This window comes from Heloderma suspectum, chromosome 3, assembly GCF_057233095.1.
Source record: "Heloderma suspectum isolate Gila_16-S chromosome 3, 16-S_ref, whole genome shotgun sequence".
Taxonomy (NCBI): Eukaryota; Metazoa; Chordata; class Lepidosauria; order Squamata; family Helodermatidae; genus Heloderma; species Heloderma suspectum.
In genome coordinates this window covers 282,958,138-282,975,238 of record NC_139460.1, presented here as the reverse complement: position 1 = coordinate 282,975,238, position 17,101 = coordinate 282,958,138, and the positions used below count along the sequence as shown (strand labels likewise).

At 47.7% G+C, this 17,101-nt stretch overlaps 1 protein-coding gene across 1 annotated transcript in view; it reads right to left on the bottom strand.

Annotated features, from left to right (window-relative positions):
• NYAP2 (neuronal tyrosine-phosphorylated phosphoinositide-3-kinase adaptor 2) overlaps positions 1-17,101 on the bottom strand; it is a 252,003-nt gene that overhangs the window by 176,054 nt on the left and 58,848 nt on the right. The gene's annotated exons all lie outside the window — the stretch shown is intronic.

Here is a 17,101-nt window from a genome sequence, read left to right as displayed (position 1 = left end):
GGAACGCAAATAGCGTAGACGTTTGCGTATGCGCGGGTTTTTTTGTTTTTTGTTTACTCAGCTGTGATAGGCTATGTAAACATTTACGTAGCCTATCACAGTGTTTTTTAAAATTTAGCCGTGATAGGCTACGTAAATCTTTACATAGCCTATCACGTTTTTGTTTTTTTTAAAACTTGGAAATGGCGGCGGCAGCAGCCGGTCGGAAGACTGGCCGCCGCTGCTGCTGGAGCCGCCGCCGCCGCCAGGAAGATTCGCCCCAGGTAAGCCCCTTCCCGGGGGGGGGAGGGGGGGCAGACCGTTTCGCCACTGATTTCAGGGGGCCGAATGCGCTGGCATTTGGCCTCCCCGAGATTCGTGGCAAAATTCTCTGACATCCCTAGATAGGCTACGTAAAGATTTACCATGGAGCGGAGCTGGCCAGGTAGGATTCCGGGGGGAGGAACAGATCACCCCGCTCTGCGGACCCCCAGGTGGACTGGTGAGTGGGGTTCATACACCCCTAGCATGCACATATTCTGTTTCTAAGATAAATGCATTTCAGAGAAATGAGCTCCCTGCACATTTAGGGTCTCTTTACATTAAGTACTCCCATTAAATACTTCCTAAAAGGAGAGCTTCCAGGGGCTTCCAGTTGTCTCCAAACCATATCTTAGGATCTGGAATCCCTCCAAGCCATTCTAAGCTGTACGGGTATAACATGTGGAACCAGGATAATGAGGGAAGTTTGCTCTACATATGCTCAATTTTTTTTTCCTTTCCTACTCCTTCACAGCATTACTGTAATGTATTGTGCATGGACCATCCTTTGAAGATGGTCTGGAAACTTCAGCTGGAGCAAAATGCATCAGCTGGAGTTTTGGGTGATGAACACATTATGCTGGTCGCTTCTTGTCTTTGCTGGCTTCTAATTAATTTTTGGACCCAGTTCAAACTGCTGGTTTGGACTTAAAAAGCTCTAATTGGCTTATGTATCAGACAGAAAACCTCCTCCCGTATGTACCTACCTGTGCTTTAAGGTCATCTTTAAAGCTTTTAACTGCTTTAGTTCTGTTTATTTCTTTTTTGTGTTTTTAACTGTGTTTTCAATTGATTTGCTTTTATTAGGGATGTTGCAGATGCCTGACTAGGTCCAGGACTCCATTGGACTCCCCCCGCCACTCACCCCCCCTGCCCCGAATCCAGCTTGCCAAGCTGTGTGAGCTGCCAGGGCTTAGAGGACCCATCCACTCGCATTCAGCATCCACCCGTCCTCCATGGGAACCACTATTTTTACAGAAGATGGGTTCTCTCGATTTTCGTATATCTAATGTTGTGCACAATGGTGGCTGGTGTAAAGGTCCATTTCCTTCATTTTTGTATATCTAATGTTGTGGAAATGGCCCTTTATGGCCACCATTGTATACAACATTAGATATACAAAAATCTAGAGCCCCCATTCCATCCTAAAGGAAATCAACCCTGAGTGCTCATTGGAAGGACAGATACTGAAGGCGAAGCTCAAATATTTTGGCCACCTAATGCGAAGAGAAAACTCCCTGGAAAAGACCCTGATGCTGGGAAAGACTGAAGGCAAAAGGAGAAGGGGACGGCAGAGGATGAGATGGCTTGATAGCATCACTGATGCAATGAATATGAACTTGAGCACGCTCCGGGAGAGAGCGCAGGACAGGAAGGCCTGGCGTGCTATGGTCCATGGGGTCACGAAGAGTCGGACATGACTGAACGACTGAACAACAACAGAGCCCCCATCTTCTGTAAAAATGACGGCTCACGTGGAGCAGTGGGCAGCTGCAGGGCACTCCTGGACCACTTGCTGAGCCCTCCAGGGCTTGCGTGGGCGAGCAGCAGCAGCTACTTGAGCATCCCTAGTTTTTATGCCATGTGTTAGTTAAGATTTTGTTTTTAATCGGTATTTTAATTTTGCTAGGTGGCTTGAGTACCATTTTTGGTGGAAAGGTGGGACATAAATTTAATAAATAAATAAATAAACAAACAAACTATGGAAACTCTTCTTCAAGTGCTCCCTCAGTCTGAAGTTCAGAGAGTGGCCATAAGAGAGAGAGGGGGCTTTTTTAGTGATGGCTCCCTGACTCCAGAATACACTCGCTAAGGAAATGTGCCTGGCACCCACATTGTTGTCCTTTCAGCTCCAGGCTTAAACTTGCTCACACTTAGTCCTGGTGGTGGTGTTGATGGTGGTGGTGGTGATATGATGATGATGATGACGATGATGTTAGGTCCTGTCCCTGGTACTTGTTTGCATCTTGTAATTCATATTGTATTTATTGTGTTGCACCAATATATGCTTATTTCTTTTTTTATGCTGAGCTGGATTTTAATGATTCACTGTGATGGTTATTATATTATTATTGTGCTTTAAACTGAGCTGTACAATGCCTAGATAACTCATTTTATGAGGGCATTTAAGAAATATAACTATAACCAGATACATAAACAGTGTAGGGATGGATAAGCCTTGGCACTGCAAAGATACAGAGCCCTAGCTCCAATCAAGTCCTCAGCTCTGCAGTTCTAAGAGGAAGGGGCCTTGAAGTTGCCCATCAACAGGTATAGAGCCTGGACAGCTGACTGAGCAGGCATACAGGTTGGCAGTTAGTCTTCTGTCAGGGTGGAAACTGAACCCATAGAGCCCCAGAGCAGTTCTGATTCTGAAGAGGAACAGCAATCCGTGAGAGAGGAGCTCGCTCATCTCTCACAGGCACAGCAGCTGGCAGAGATTCCTCCTGCCAGCATTCCTGGGATAGATAGTGGCCCTGGCAGCGAGAGAGCACTGGAGGGGGACTTGCTGGATGCTTGGCGCAGATGCAGGGAGAGACGAACAATGAAGGGCGTGGAAAGGAGGCATAGTGCTTGTTTGGCGTGCAAGCAATGGGTGCATCCAGAGGACCCAAGGGAAAGAGGGAGGATCTCTCCCTAGCCCATAAGTTCAGGGTCTTCCCGTGGTTCTCCTTCAAACAGGGACCAACTGCCTTACCTGGAGCTTAGGCTAGTCTGCTATCTTTCCCCAGGGCTGTTCCTTGCTTAATTGCTGGTGATTAGCATCTGAAAGAGTCATTAGGTTGTAAAAGGAATAAAGCCTTGAAAAGAATCCTTTTCTTCTGTGTCTTGAGTTGGCTATTGGAGGTGACTGTAAGAGGCAGCTAGGGCGCTCCTGACATCTTCGTTACTATGGTGAGTATTGTATTTCTGTTTCCAAGTGGTTCAACAACATGTACATCTATGTATTGTATTTCTATTTAAACCACAGTGATTATTTGTAAATGTGCACCTATATTTATACATTTTCATATGGAAATGTTATGCAGATTGATGTCCTCCCTTGTGGAGATGTATTTCCTCTTTTTTGGTGCTGCATAAGTGGCCACCCTACCCTTACCCTATCAATTGCTCACCCACCTTTCCCAAGCAAAAGGTCATACCTTGGGGAATGGGGAGGGCTTCCTACCATGCAGGAGATGCCTCACAAAGGTCAGACATAAAGTGCAAATAGGGATGTCAGAGAAATCCACAACAGATTCAAATGAGTTCGGATCTCTGTGAATACAATGTGCACATTCCACAGCAGACCAGCTTTTTCTGAACCACATGGATTCTGCGGACGTACGGAGAGGTTTTCACTTTTAGGGAGGATTTGAGCTAATTTGCATTTGCTAAAGTGCACATCAACCCTAATGTGAATTAGTTCAAGTAGAACAAAATTCTGGTAAAAAAAAAATCCAATTCCATCAATGAGCGGGTGGCAAAATGAAAGACGCCTGACAGTCCATGAATCACAGACAGAACAGATTTGACAAATTCCATACATCCCTAGTTGCAAATGATCTGCTGTGTGTAATCAGTGCTTGATTTTAAAAGGAAACCTGGATATAGTAGGAATTACAGAAACCTGGTGGAGTGGAGAGAGCCAGTGGGATATGGTCATCTCTGGATATAAACTCTATAGAAAGGACAGGGAAGGGCGTACTGGCGGAGGTGTTGTGCTATACATCAAAGGAAGTATAGTCTCAAGCGGACTAGAACACCTAAAAGGGATAGGCTGTTCCACAGAAGGTCTATGGGGAACAATGCCAGCTCCAAAATGAATTTAGTGCTAGGAACATGCTATCGTTCCCCAGACCAGAATGCTCAGAGTGACCTTGAGAAGGAAAACGAAATCAGGGAGGCCTCCAAACAAGGAAGTGTTGCAATAATGGGTGACTTCAATTACCCCCACACTGATTGGATAAATGTATGTTTCAGCCACGAGGAAGAGGTGAAATTTCTAGATGCCATAAATGATTGTGCTCTAGAACAGTTGGCTATGGAACCGACCAGATGGGAGGCAACCTTGGATTTAATCCTAAATGGTGCCGCCCAGGACCTAGTATGAGATCTACATGTTGTTGAACCACTTGGAAACAGTGATCACAGTGCTATCAGATTTAATATATATTTAAGTGGTAAGTTGCCCAGGAAGTCCAACACAGTCACATTTGACTTCAAAAGAGGAAACTTCTCTAAAATGAGGGAACTGGTGAAGAGGAAGTTAAAGGGAGGAGTCAAGAGGATTAAATCCCTTCAAAATGCTTGGAGATTACTCAAAACCACAATAATTGAAGCCCAGCTAAAATGTATACCACTGGTTAGGAAAGGTAGCACCAACTCCAAGAGGTCACTGGTATGGTTAACGAGCAGTGTTAAGGGAGCTCTTAGAGAAAAGAGACCTTCTTTCAGAAAATGGAAGTCTTGCCCAAGTGAGGAAAACAAAACAGAGCACAAACTGGCACAAAGACGATGCAAGAAGACAATAAGAATTGAAAAAAGCATTTTGAAGAGCATATCACTAACAACATCAAGGCCAACATAGGGATGTACGAATCCCACTTACCAGTCCACTGCTGGGGTCTGCTGGGGGGGGAGGCGATCTGTCCCTCCCCCCCGGAATCCTCCCCAGCTGGCTCTGCTCCACAGCAAGGCTGCGGAGCTGCCGGCCAGGGCCAGCCGCAGCCGGACTTCCAGTCACTGCCAGGCCACTGCGGCTGCAAATGGCGGCCATCGTAGTGGCTGCCATTTGCGTGCCTGCATTAGGCCGTGATAGGCGGCATAAGTATTTATGTAGCCTATCACGGCCAAAGGCAGGGACACAAATGGTGTAGCAGCCGCCATTTGCATCCCCACCTTTTGCTGTCAAAAGTGGTGACAAAAGATGAAGTTCTCAACCTTATTGATAAATTGACAATAAATAAATCACCGGGCCCAGATGGTATCCATCCTAGAGTTTTCAAAGAACTGAAATATGAAATTGTTGATCTTCTAACCAAAATATGCAACATGCACCTAAGATCAGCCTCTATACCAGAGGACTGGAAGATGGCCAACGTAACATCAATTTTCAAAAGGGGATCGGGGAAATTACAGGCCGGTTAGCTTAATGTCTGTTCCAGGTAAATTGGTTGAAGGCATTATTAAAGGTAAAATTAGTAAGCATATAGAAGGACAAGCCATGCTGAAAATGAATCAACATGGTTTCTGCAAAGGTAAGTCCTGTCTCACTAACCATTTAGAGTTCTTTGAGAGTAGGGATGGCGGAGAATTCCACCATGGATTTCAGTGAGGCCGAATGAACTGGCATTCAGCCCCCCGAAACCCATGGTGGAACAGCCTCCCACCCCCCGCCACCTCACGGAATCCCCCCGGAATGAAATTTACCTGGGGCTCCAGCGGCAGCGGCAGCTCCGGCGGTGGCGGTGGCTGGTCTTTCGGCCAGCTGCTGTGGCCGCCATTTGCGATGGGGAGGAGGTGCTCCGTCCCTCCCCCCGGAATCCTCCCTGGCCGGCTCCACTCCACAGCTCCGCTCCATGGCCAGGCTGCTGTGGATGCAAATGGCGGCTGCCGTAGTGGCCACCATTTGCGTCCTGCCAGGCTGCCATGATAGGCTATGTAAGTATTTACATAGCCTATCACAGCAAAGAGCAGGCACACAAATGGCAGCCACTACGCCATTTGCATGGCTGTCTTTACCGTGATAGGCTACGTAAATACTTATGTAGCCTATCACAGAAAAAGTAGTGGTGCAAACAGCGTAGCGGCCGCCGTTTGCATGCCTGCTCTTTGCTGTGATAGGCTACGTAAATACTTACGTAGCCTATCTCAGCAGCCTGGCAGGATGCAAATGGTGGCTGCTACAGCGGCCACCATTTGCATCCACAGCAGCCCGGCCGTGGCTGGAACTCCAGCTGCGGACGGCCCTGGCCGCAGAGCCGCCGTGGAGAGGAGCCGGCCAGGGAAGATTCCAGGGGGAGGGAGGAGTGCCTCCCCCCCACCATGAATCACATCTGCGAAAAGGTAAGTGACTTTCCTACATCCCTATTTGAGAGTGTCAATAAACATGCAGACATGGGTGATCCCGTATACATTATTTACTTGGACTTCCAAGGCTTTTGACACAGTCCCTCCCCAAAGACTCCTGAAAAAAACTTAGCAGTCATGGAATAAGATGACAGGTCCTCTTATGGATCAGTAACTGGTTAAAGAACAGAAAGCAAAGAGTAGGAATAAATGGTACATTCTCCCAATGGAGGGAAGTAAATAGTGGGGTCCCACAGGGATCTGTATTAGGACCAATGCTTTTCAACCTGTTCATAAATGATCTGGAATTAGGAGGGAGCAGTGAAGTGGCCAGGTTTGTGGATGACACCAAATTATTTAGGGTGGTTAAAACAAAAAGGGATTGTGAAGAGCTCCAAAAGGATCTCTCCAAACTGGGAGAATGGGCATCTAAATTGCAAATGTGGTTCAATGTAAGCAAGTGTAAAGTGATGCATGTTGGGGTAAACAATCCCATCTTCAAGTGTAGTCTGATGGGATCTGAGCTAGAGGTGACTGACCAGGAAAGAGATCTTGAAGTTGTGGGGGACAGCTCAGTGAAGATGTGAACCCTGTGTGTGGCCACTGTAGAAAAAGCAAACTCCATGTTAGGCATAATTAGAAAAGGAAATGAGAATAAAACTGCCAACATCATACTGTCCCTATACAAATCTATGATGTGACCACACTTGGAATACTGTGTACAGTTCTGGGCACCACACCTAAAAAAGATATTGTAGAGCTGGAAAAGGTGCAGAAAAGGGCAACTGAAATGATCAAGGGGCTGGAGCATCTCCCCTATGAGAGAAGGTTCCAACAGCTGGGATTGTTTAGCTTGGAAAAAGGGAGGGTAAGGGGAGACATGATAGAAGTCTACAAAATTATGCATGGTGTGGAGAATGTAGATAGGGAGTTATTTTTCTCCCTCTCTCAAAATACTAGAACCCGGGGTCATCCTATGAAGATGATTGGTGGAAGATTCAGGACAGGTAAAAGGAAGTACTTCTTCACACAGCATATAGTTAAACTATGGAATTCGCTACCACAGAAATTAGTGATGGCCTCCAGTTTGGATGGCTTTAAATAGGGATGGCAAAGAATTCCATCACGGATCTCGGTGAGGCCGAATGCCAGTGCATTCGGCCCCCCGAAATCTGTGGTGGAACGGCCTGCCACCCCCCGCCACCCCGCGGATCCCCCCCGGGATGAGACTTACCTGGGGCGGATCTTCCAGGTGGTGGCGGTGGTGGCAGCAGCGGCGGCAGCTGCGGCGGCTGGTCTTCCGACCGGCTGCCGCCGCCGCCATTTGCAGTCTTGTCGCTTTGGCTTTTTTTTTTACAAGATGTGATAGGCTACGTAAAGACTTATGTAGCCTATCATGTCTGGTTAAAAAAAAAACACCCACGTATGCAAATGGCGGTGGCTACGCGTAGTGGACGCTATTTGCGTTCCCCCGTATTTTCGGCATCTTAGTCTATGTAAATATTTACGTAGACTAAGACAGCCAAAAATAAGGAATGCAAATGGCGGCGGCCGTAGCTGCCACCATTTGCATACGCGCGTTTTTTGTGTGTTTTTTTAAGCCAGACGTGATAGGCTACGTAAGTCTTTACGTAGCCTATCATGGCTGACTACAGGGATGCAAACAGTGGCGGTTACGGCTGCTGCCATTTGCGACCCTGCTAGCCAGCAGCCAGATGTCCGGCTGCTGGCGGAGCCGGCTGGCGGCTCCGCGGAATCCCCGTGGAGCGGAGCTGGCCAGCCAGGATTCTGGGGGGAGAGCCTCCCCCCCCCAGCGGAACCCAGCGGAGCCAGGTAAGGGGACTTTCGTACATCCCTAGCTTTAAAAGGGGGCTAGACAAATTCCTGGTATGAGAACGCTATCAATTGCTACTAGTCTTGATGGCTATCTGCTACCTCTGGTACCAGAGGCAGTGAGCCTATGTACACCAGTTGCTGGGGAACACGGGTGGGAGGGTGCTGTTGCACGCATGCCCTGCTTGTGGGTTCCTGGTCGACAGCTGGTTGGCCACTGTGTGAACTAGGGGTGTACGGATTCCCCACTGTCTGTTCCGGTGGGGAATCCGTGGGGGTGGAAGTGATCCCTTCCTCCCCCCCAGAATCCTCCAGAGCGGTTCTGCTGTGCTTGGATTCTGGGGGGGGGGGACTGGCTTGGGGGCACTTACCTTCCCTCCTGCCAGCCAGACCCATTCACCACCTCTCTGTCCCTGCCGATTGCCTTTAAAAACACTGTCTTTTTTTTTTTAAGGTGATCGGGGGGGGGGGATGTGCCCATAGACTTATACGCAAATAAAGTCATGAATCTTGCATTTAAGTCTATGTGTCTATAGGATTAAACACAAGATTCACCGCTCTATTTTGCATATAAGTCTATGGGCACATCCCCCCTCCCCCCGGATCGCCTTTTTTTTTTTTAAGAAGAAACAGCCAAGTGCTGTTCCACATCCAGTCCTCCTGGAGCAGAGGTAAGTGGTCCCGATCCACTGCAGATTCCTGAGGCTGGATTCCAAAGAATCCGGACTCATTTGAATCCGCAGCGGATTTCTCTGACATCCCTAGTGTGAACAGAATGCTGGACTAGATGGACCCTTGGTCTGATCCAGCAGGGCTCTTCTTATGTTCTTATGTTCTTAACGTGTCAAGGAGGGCAGAGCAGCAGTGGAGGCAATGTGCAAACCCCATTTCAAGTAAGACCAAGCCCAAAGGGGGGTCCACCCAATTCAAAATTAGGGGTGTACGAAACCTACTTACCAGCCCACTGAAGGGGTCTGCGGGGGGGGGGGAGGCGATCCATCGCTCCCCCTGGAATCCTCCCCAGCTGGCTCCACTCCACAGCGAGTCCGTGGAGCTGCCGGCTGGGCCCATCTGCAGCTGGATTTCCGTCTGCTGCCACGCAAATGGTGTCCAGTTTAGTGGACGCCATTTGTGTCCCTGCTCTTTGCCGTGATAGGCTACGTAAATATTTACGTAGCCTATCATGGCCAAGGGCAGGGACGCAAATGGCATCCACTACACCGAACGCCATTTGTGTCCACAGCCTGGTAGTGGATGGCTGCAGGCCGAAGATGACAGACTCGGACTGGCTGGCGGCAGGTAGAGTCCATCCTGACCAGATTTCGTGGGGTGGTGGGGAGGAGCAGTCTGTTCTGCCACGGACTCCGGGGGGGGGGGGATTCTATGTTCTTTGACTCTTTCTCTATAATTAAGTTTCCAGCATTCCCATCTGGTTCCTTTCAGGTCTCCTGCCTGTTTGGTTAACAAGCTGTGTGTGTGTGTCAGGAACACCCTAGCAGCCTCTTTCAGTCTAATCCAATAGCCAACTCAAGACACAGACAAAAGGATTCTTTTCAAGGCTTTAATCCTTTTACAACTTAATCACTCTTTCAGATGCTAATCACCAGCGACTAAGCAATGAGCAGCAGAGTAGCCTATGCTCCAGGTTAGGCAGTTGGTCCCCATTTGAAGGAGAATCACTTGCAGACCCTGAACTTATGGACTAGGGAGAGTTCCTCCCTCTTTCCCTTGGGTCCACGGGATGCGACCGTTGCTTGTGCACCAAACAGGTGCTACGCCTCCTTTCCGTGCTCTCTCCATCGCTCGTCACTCCCTGCGTCTGCGTTGAGCATCTAGCAAGCCCCTCTCCCGCACTCTCTCACTGTCAGGGTCACTATCTATCTCAGGAATGCTGGCAGGAGGAATCTTTTCCAGCTGCTGTGCCTGTGAGTGATGAGCGGGCTCCTGTCCCATGGATTGCTGTTCCTCCTCAGAATCAGAACTGTTCTGGGGTTCTATGGACTCAGTTTCCACCCTGACAGTGTGTGTGTGTGTGTGTGTGTGTGTGCACGTGTGCATGCATGCATGTGCGTGCACATGTGCGCATGTGTGTCTGTCTGTCTGCATGTCATAGTCATAAAGCCTTTCCACATGAGGCATTTATTGTGTGCTCATGATTCCTCCCTCATGGTAGTTTGCAGGTGCTTTACATGACATCATCATCTTCCAGGGTCTCTCCCTGCTTTGCAACTGTTATAGAGGTTTCATTTTTCCGGTATTTTTGTGAATGGTGGCGTGAAACCCTGGTATACTTAGGGTTGGTGAAGAATTTCTCCCCGAAACTTCGGGGGGCCGAGCGCCAACATGTTCAGCCCCCTGAACAAGTTTTGGGGAGAAATTCTCCTCACCCCCCCCGCCCCCTGCACCCCCCCCGGGACGGGACTTACCTTTGGCGAATGTCCCTCCCGGCGGCGGGTCCGGCCGGCGGTTCGGCGGGTGTTCGTGCAGGGCGGGAGCGGCAGCCGGTCTTTTGACCGGCTGCCGCCGCCGCCATTCCAATAAAAGAAAAAAAAATGCCCCCGTGATAGGCTACGTGACGATTAACGTAGCCTATTATGGCTAGATTTGCAAAGTCAGCCGTGATAGGCTACGTAAATTGTCATGTAGCCTATCACAGGTGACTTAAAAAAAAAAAAGCGCGTACGGATAATGGCAGCCCCCATAGGGACCCACCATTCCCGTTCCTTATTTGGTCGCTGTAGTCTACGTAAATCTTTTTTCGCCATAGTCTACGTAAATCTTTACGTAGACTACAGCGACCAAATAAGGAACGCAAATGGCAGCTCCCTATGGGGGCCGCCATTTGCGTACGCGCTTTTTTTTTTTTAAGTCACCCGTGATAGGCTACGTGACGATTTACGTAGCCTATCACAGCTGACTCTGCAGATCTAGCTGTGATAGGCTACGTTAATCATCACGTAGCCTATCACGGGGGCGTTTTGTTTTTGTTTTTTTACTTTTTAGTTCGCAGCCAGGCGAGGCGAGGCGCCTCCTCCCCGGCCTGAATTTCGGCCAGGCGAGGCGGAAAGCCTCCCCCCCAGCCTGAATTTCGGCCGGGCGAGGCGGGAAGCCTCCCCCCCCGGCCTGAACTTCGTGGGGGGAGCAGCAAAGCGCCTCCCCCCCACTGCGAAAAGCTTCGAGGACAGGTAAGGGACTTTCGTGCACCCCTAGGTATACTTGTGCAATTCCGCTATACCACAGCACCATCTTGTGGTTGTGCAATGAAACATATAGAAAGACAGAGGAAGAAAAACCCCAGGGAAAAAAAAAACTTGTGTAAAGGAGCTGATCTTAATCCCATAAAGAATCTGGAGCCAGAAGCCTCGGTAAAGTGACGGGTTAAAAGCCTCATGTAGAAGAGCCCCTAGTATATTAAAGTAACTTAATGGAGACATTGGAAATTTTCTTGAAGAAAGCATTCTATTTATATTTGAGACAGGGGGAAAAATGCCCAGTCAAAGTGATTAAGATGTTAGTAATTTTATAATCGCTTCTCATTTGGACATGTTTTACATTGCTGCAATTCTACTGACAGAGTGGTTTCTTATTTGCATATAAGAGAGAAGTCACGCCCATATCAAACTGGCAGAGCAAAACTTCCTTAATTAGGATAGATTGTTTTGATATTTATTTCAAGGTAATTAGCACTGATGCTTTTGCACTAGGTTAGAAATTCACAATAAAGCGATCTCTGTCTCAACACAAATAAATAATACTATGAAGAAGAAATCAGTGGATCACTATTGCACTTCTCTTTCCAATCTTTAAAAATAAAATTGAAAATACAGAACATTAACTTTACTAGATCTTTGTTGAATCAGAACTGTAATAAATAATCTTTAGTGAAGCCAAACTATTACATCATAGGACCAAGATTTCCAGTTCAATTTCCCTGTGAAACTAGAATGGGCCTGCAAGTTCCAGAGGTCCCCAGGTATCTTGAAACCTCAAGACTGTGCTTGACTTAACCACCAAGTTAGGGCAAGATGCCAATTGTAGGTTTTGCACCTTCCTGTGATGAGGGTTACCATTGCAACATAGAGATTGAACTTTTATATAAGAAGGCATATTGAGTGGAAGAGGTTTGCTTCCATCTTTTGGGATGGCTCCCTTTGCTTATTATTTTTAGAAGGCTACTAGTGGTGGTGGGAGGCTGCAGAGGTACCATGATATGGTTAAAATTGGGAGAAGTCAGAGGTAGGGGTGTCAGAGAATTCCGCGACGGATCTCAGTGAGCCTGAATGGCAGTGCATTCGGCCCCCCAAAATCCATCGCAGTATGGCCTGCCACCCCCCCACCCCTCGCAGATCCCCCCCAGGATGAGACTTACCGGGGGCGGATGTTCCGGATGGCAGCGGCTCCAGAGGCGGCTGCGGTTGCGGCGGCTGGTCTTCCGACCGGCTGCCGCCACCGCCATTTGCAGTCTGTGTCTTTTTTTTTCATAGACGTGATAGGCTACATAAAGACTTACGTAGACTATCACGTCTGGGTTTAAAAAAAAAACACATGTACGCAAATGGCAGAGGCCATGGCCGCCGCCATTTGCATTCCTTTTTTTTCACCATCTTAGTCTACATCAATAGTTACATAGACTAAGACGAAGAAAAGAAAAGGGAACGCAAATAGCGCCCACTACGCTATTTGCCTTTCCCTTTCTTTTCTTCGTCTTGGTATGTAAATATTGACGTAGACTAAGATGGTGAAAAATAAGGAACGCAAATGGCGGTGGCCGTAGCCACCGCCATTTGCGTACGTGTGTTTGTTTTTTAAACCTAGACGTGATAGGCTACGTAAGTCTTTATGTAGCCTATCATGTCTGAATACAGGGACAGAAACGGCGGCGGCTATGGCAGCCGCCATTTGCGTCCCTGCAGGCTGCCCAGCAGCCGGATGTCCGGCTGCAAGCAGCCGGAGCCAGCTGGCGGCTCCATGGCTTGGCTGCACAGCAGAGCCGGCCAGTCGAGGATTCCGGGGGGAGGGACGGAGCGCCTCTCCCCCCGCCGCGAATGAATCTGCGAAACGGTAAGTGACTTTCATACATCTGTAGTCAGAGGGCAACTTTGGGTGATTTCCTGAAGGGCCTTCCTAACATTTTCCCCATTATTTTGACAGTTGGCTTCCTTTCTTGTTCCTTTCTGGGTTCTTTCACTTACTCTCTTTATACCTGCTTCAGCTTCAAAACTGAAGTCTTGCTTGCTTCAGCAGACAGGGGAGAAGATGAGCAATGGGACCTGTGAAGGAACAGATAAGTAGGTGCACTGGCAGCAATCCCTCCGACTGCATACATATTGGTAAAGTAGGAATGGTAAAAGAATTCCTCTCAATTGGATTCTGCCCCAGATTTTGCAGTTCGGTATGTCTGGTATCAGAAATGGATCAGAACTTGGCATGTGTATTTCTTCTTTGTCTATCTTCTCATCAAAGTCCTATTTCTAGACACAATGGCTGTGTGCCAAGCTTTATTCAGTGATTCTTTTTCTGTCAGTAGACTAATCGATCACCATTTTGCCACCATTAAAATGTTTGCAGATGTTATCAAGTTCCCCATTAGATTCCTATGTTCTAACCATACTGCATTCTTAAAATAGCCCAATATTATACAGAGAAAGAACACTGTGTTTTTGTCAAAATGTTAGCGATTCAGTTTTCCCCCCATTTATGAATTTGCAGAACTGTGCAATAGTGAAATGGGGAAATTATGGAATGGGGAAATCCCACCATTGCACAATTTTGCAGATACATAAAGGGGGGGGGAATAAAAGCAGCTGCACTTTCAAAACTCCCTTAAAAGAAGTCACCCAACCAACACACACACACACGCGCACACACACACACACAATTAAAAGCTATGACAGAAACCTAAATGACAGCGAGACAGATATTTGTTTACACAATTTCACCATTGCACAGGAAAGTTTTTTTAAAAAAATTCTATATATCTATCTTTTAGGTAAATGGTATATGTTCAGAATTCCACCAGCTACGTTCTAGAATTGGAATTTCTCACTGGAATTGAACTGGAGCAGAATTAACTGGTTGTTGGAAGGAATCCCATAACAGTTACAGAACTGAACTGCCCTGTTCCACTCATTCCTAGCTAGTGATGTACGAAAGTCACTTACCTGGTCCCGCAGCTATGCGTTGCCCTTATTTTCGCCGTAGTCTACGTAAATCTTGACGTAGACTACCCGGGCCCAAATAAGGAACGCAAATGGCGGCGCCCATGGGCGCCACCATTTGCATACGTGCTTTTTTTTTTCCCCCAAAGTCACCCATGATAGGCTATGTAACGATTAACGTAGCCTATCACGGCTGACTTTGGAAATCTAGCCATGATAGGCTACGTTAATCGTTACGTAGCCTATCACGGGTGGGGTTTTTTTACTTTATTTTGTAATGGCGGCGGTGGCAGCCGGTCAGAAGACCGGCCGCTGCCCCTGCCCCGCCGAAATGCCACAGAACCGCCGCCGGGACCCACCGCCAAGAGGGACATTCACATGAGGTAAGTCCCATCCCGGGGTGGGGTGCGGGGGAGAATTTCACCAACAATTTCAGGGGGCTGAATGCGTTGGCATTCGGCCTCCCCGAGATTCATGGAGAAATTCACGGCCATCCCTATTCCTAGCTAAAATGGCAGGTATGGTCTCTGGACTGCAATCTGGCAATGTTTCCTGTGACAAGATTCTTAGAAGCATTCAGCATGGTGGTAAACCAAAATTGAACCCATGAGTATGGTTCATTCACTGGTCCTTATTTCAAGGTAATGTCGTTGTTCAGAGTAGCAGGAATGACATTTTATTCCATACTAAATTGGATTTATGATTTTATGAAACAGAAGAGCTAATCAATCGCTGGCTTGAATTCTGTCACATCACCAGAGTCTATTTTCTCAGGAAAATGTGAGGAACTAAGGCAAAGACCGTTTTATTCAAGAAGGCCTTTGGCACATAAGTGGGTCTGTTGGGCTGGGTGCTGTTTTTAATTTTTTTCTGTAATTGTTATGTTTTTATTGCACTTTAATGTTTTGTTTTCCTCAGTTCTAATTATGCCTGGCTGTAAGCCTCCTTGAGTGCCATTTTGGGGTAGTAAGGTGGGATACAAAGAGACTAAATAGATAAGCGTGCAATTCTACCAGACTGATGCTTGAGAGACAGAGGGCTCCACCTCCAAGATTGGAACCCTCTGTTGATCCAAAGCTCTGCTGTCAAGAGCCAAACAGGGTGAGAGGAATGATGGAAGTGTTTTTGCCTCCTGATGCCCTTCAAAAACATTTTTAGCCAGACAGGTAACTTACCTAGCAGTGGGTGGTGATGCAGATGCTTGTGGATCCAGCAGATCCACATCTTTTCCTTCCCCACTGACCACCATGCCCCATTTCCTCTCTCCCTTTCCCTCTTCTGAGGTTACCATTGTGACCTTGGAAGAGGAACCATGGTGAAGCTTTCTGCAGCAGCTCGAAGGGGGGGCGGGATACTCTATATCCTATGGTCCCTGGGATGCCTTGACTCACATGCTACTTGACCTCCCTGTCCCACACTCTGCTTGACCTGCCAGTAGGGACATCAGAGACATCCACAACAGAATCAAAGGAGTTCACATTTTGTGAATCTGACCAATGGATTCGACAGCAGACTGGCTTTTCTCCAGTTGGGTGGATTCCACAGATTTGCAGACCATTATTTCCAATTTTCCAGAATTTTGCACAAATTTAGTAATAGAAAAATATGCCAAATTTTAAAAAGTGGCTGAAAATGCACATTTCCCCTATACATCAAAGCATGGAAATGTGCATTGGGGGGATTTGCGCATTTGGGGTAGGATTTGCGCATTTTTGCAAGTGGGACTTTGGGCAAATGCAAATTTGCACAAATTCGGAAACTCAAACAAAATCTGATTCCGTCAGTGAGCAGATGATGGAACAAAAGGCGCCTGACAATCTGCAAACTGCAGATGGAATGGATTTTACAGCCTGTACATCCCTACCTGCCAATATGAATGAGAACGGCTTTCTCTTTGAAGCTGCATCATACGGTGTGAACACACCGTTCACTGAACACACAATTCTGCTGTGTGTGTTCATGTGGATGGGGCACAGAATCCTACAGCTCTGCCCTACCTGCCTTTGAATACATAGACAGAAAAAGTAAGAGGCATCTATGACAACTCTTGGATGATAGTTAGGGATGGACGGACTCACCCATGCCTGGCTTCCTGGAATCATAGAATAGTAGGGTTGGAAGGGACCTATAAAACCATCAAGTCCAGCCCCCTCAAGTGCTTCCTCAGGGGATTTCCAAGCCGCAGCCTGCCCCTGCCTGCAGTGCCTCATGAGTAGGGCTGTACAAATGTTCCACCACAGATCTCGGGGAGGCTGAATGCAGCACATTCGGCCCCCCGAAATCGGTGGTGGAATGGTCTGCCCCCCCGCCCCCCCCCCGGGACAAGACTTACCTTGGGTGGATCTTCCTGGTGGCGGCGGCTCCGGCAGCGGCTCTGGCAGCGGTGTGGTGGCGGCCAGTCTTCCGACCAGCTGCCGCCGCCATTTCCAGTTAAAAAAAAAAACAACACATGATAGGCTACGTAAAGATTTACGTAGCCTATCATGGCTAGGTTTTAAAAAAAAACGTGATAGGCTACGTAAATGTTTACGTAGCCTATCACGGCTGACTTAAAAAACAAACACAAAAAAAGCGTGTACGCAAATGGCGGTGGCCATGGCCGCCGCCATTTGCATTCCTTATTTTGGCACGTCTTAGTCTATGTAAACATTTATGTAGACTAAGACAGCGAAAATAAGGGGAATGCAAATAGCGTAGACACTACGCTATTTGCGTTCCCCTTATTTTCGCCGTCTTAGTCTATGTAAATGTTTACGTAG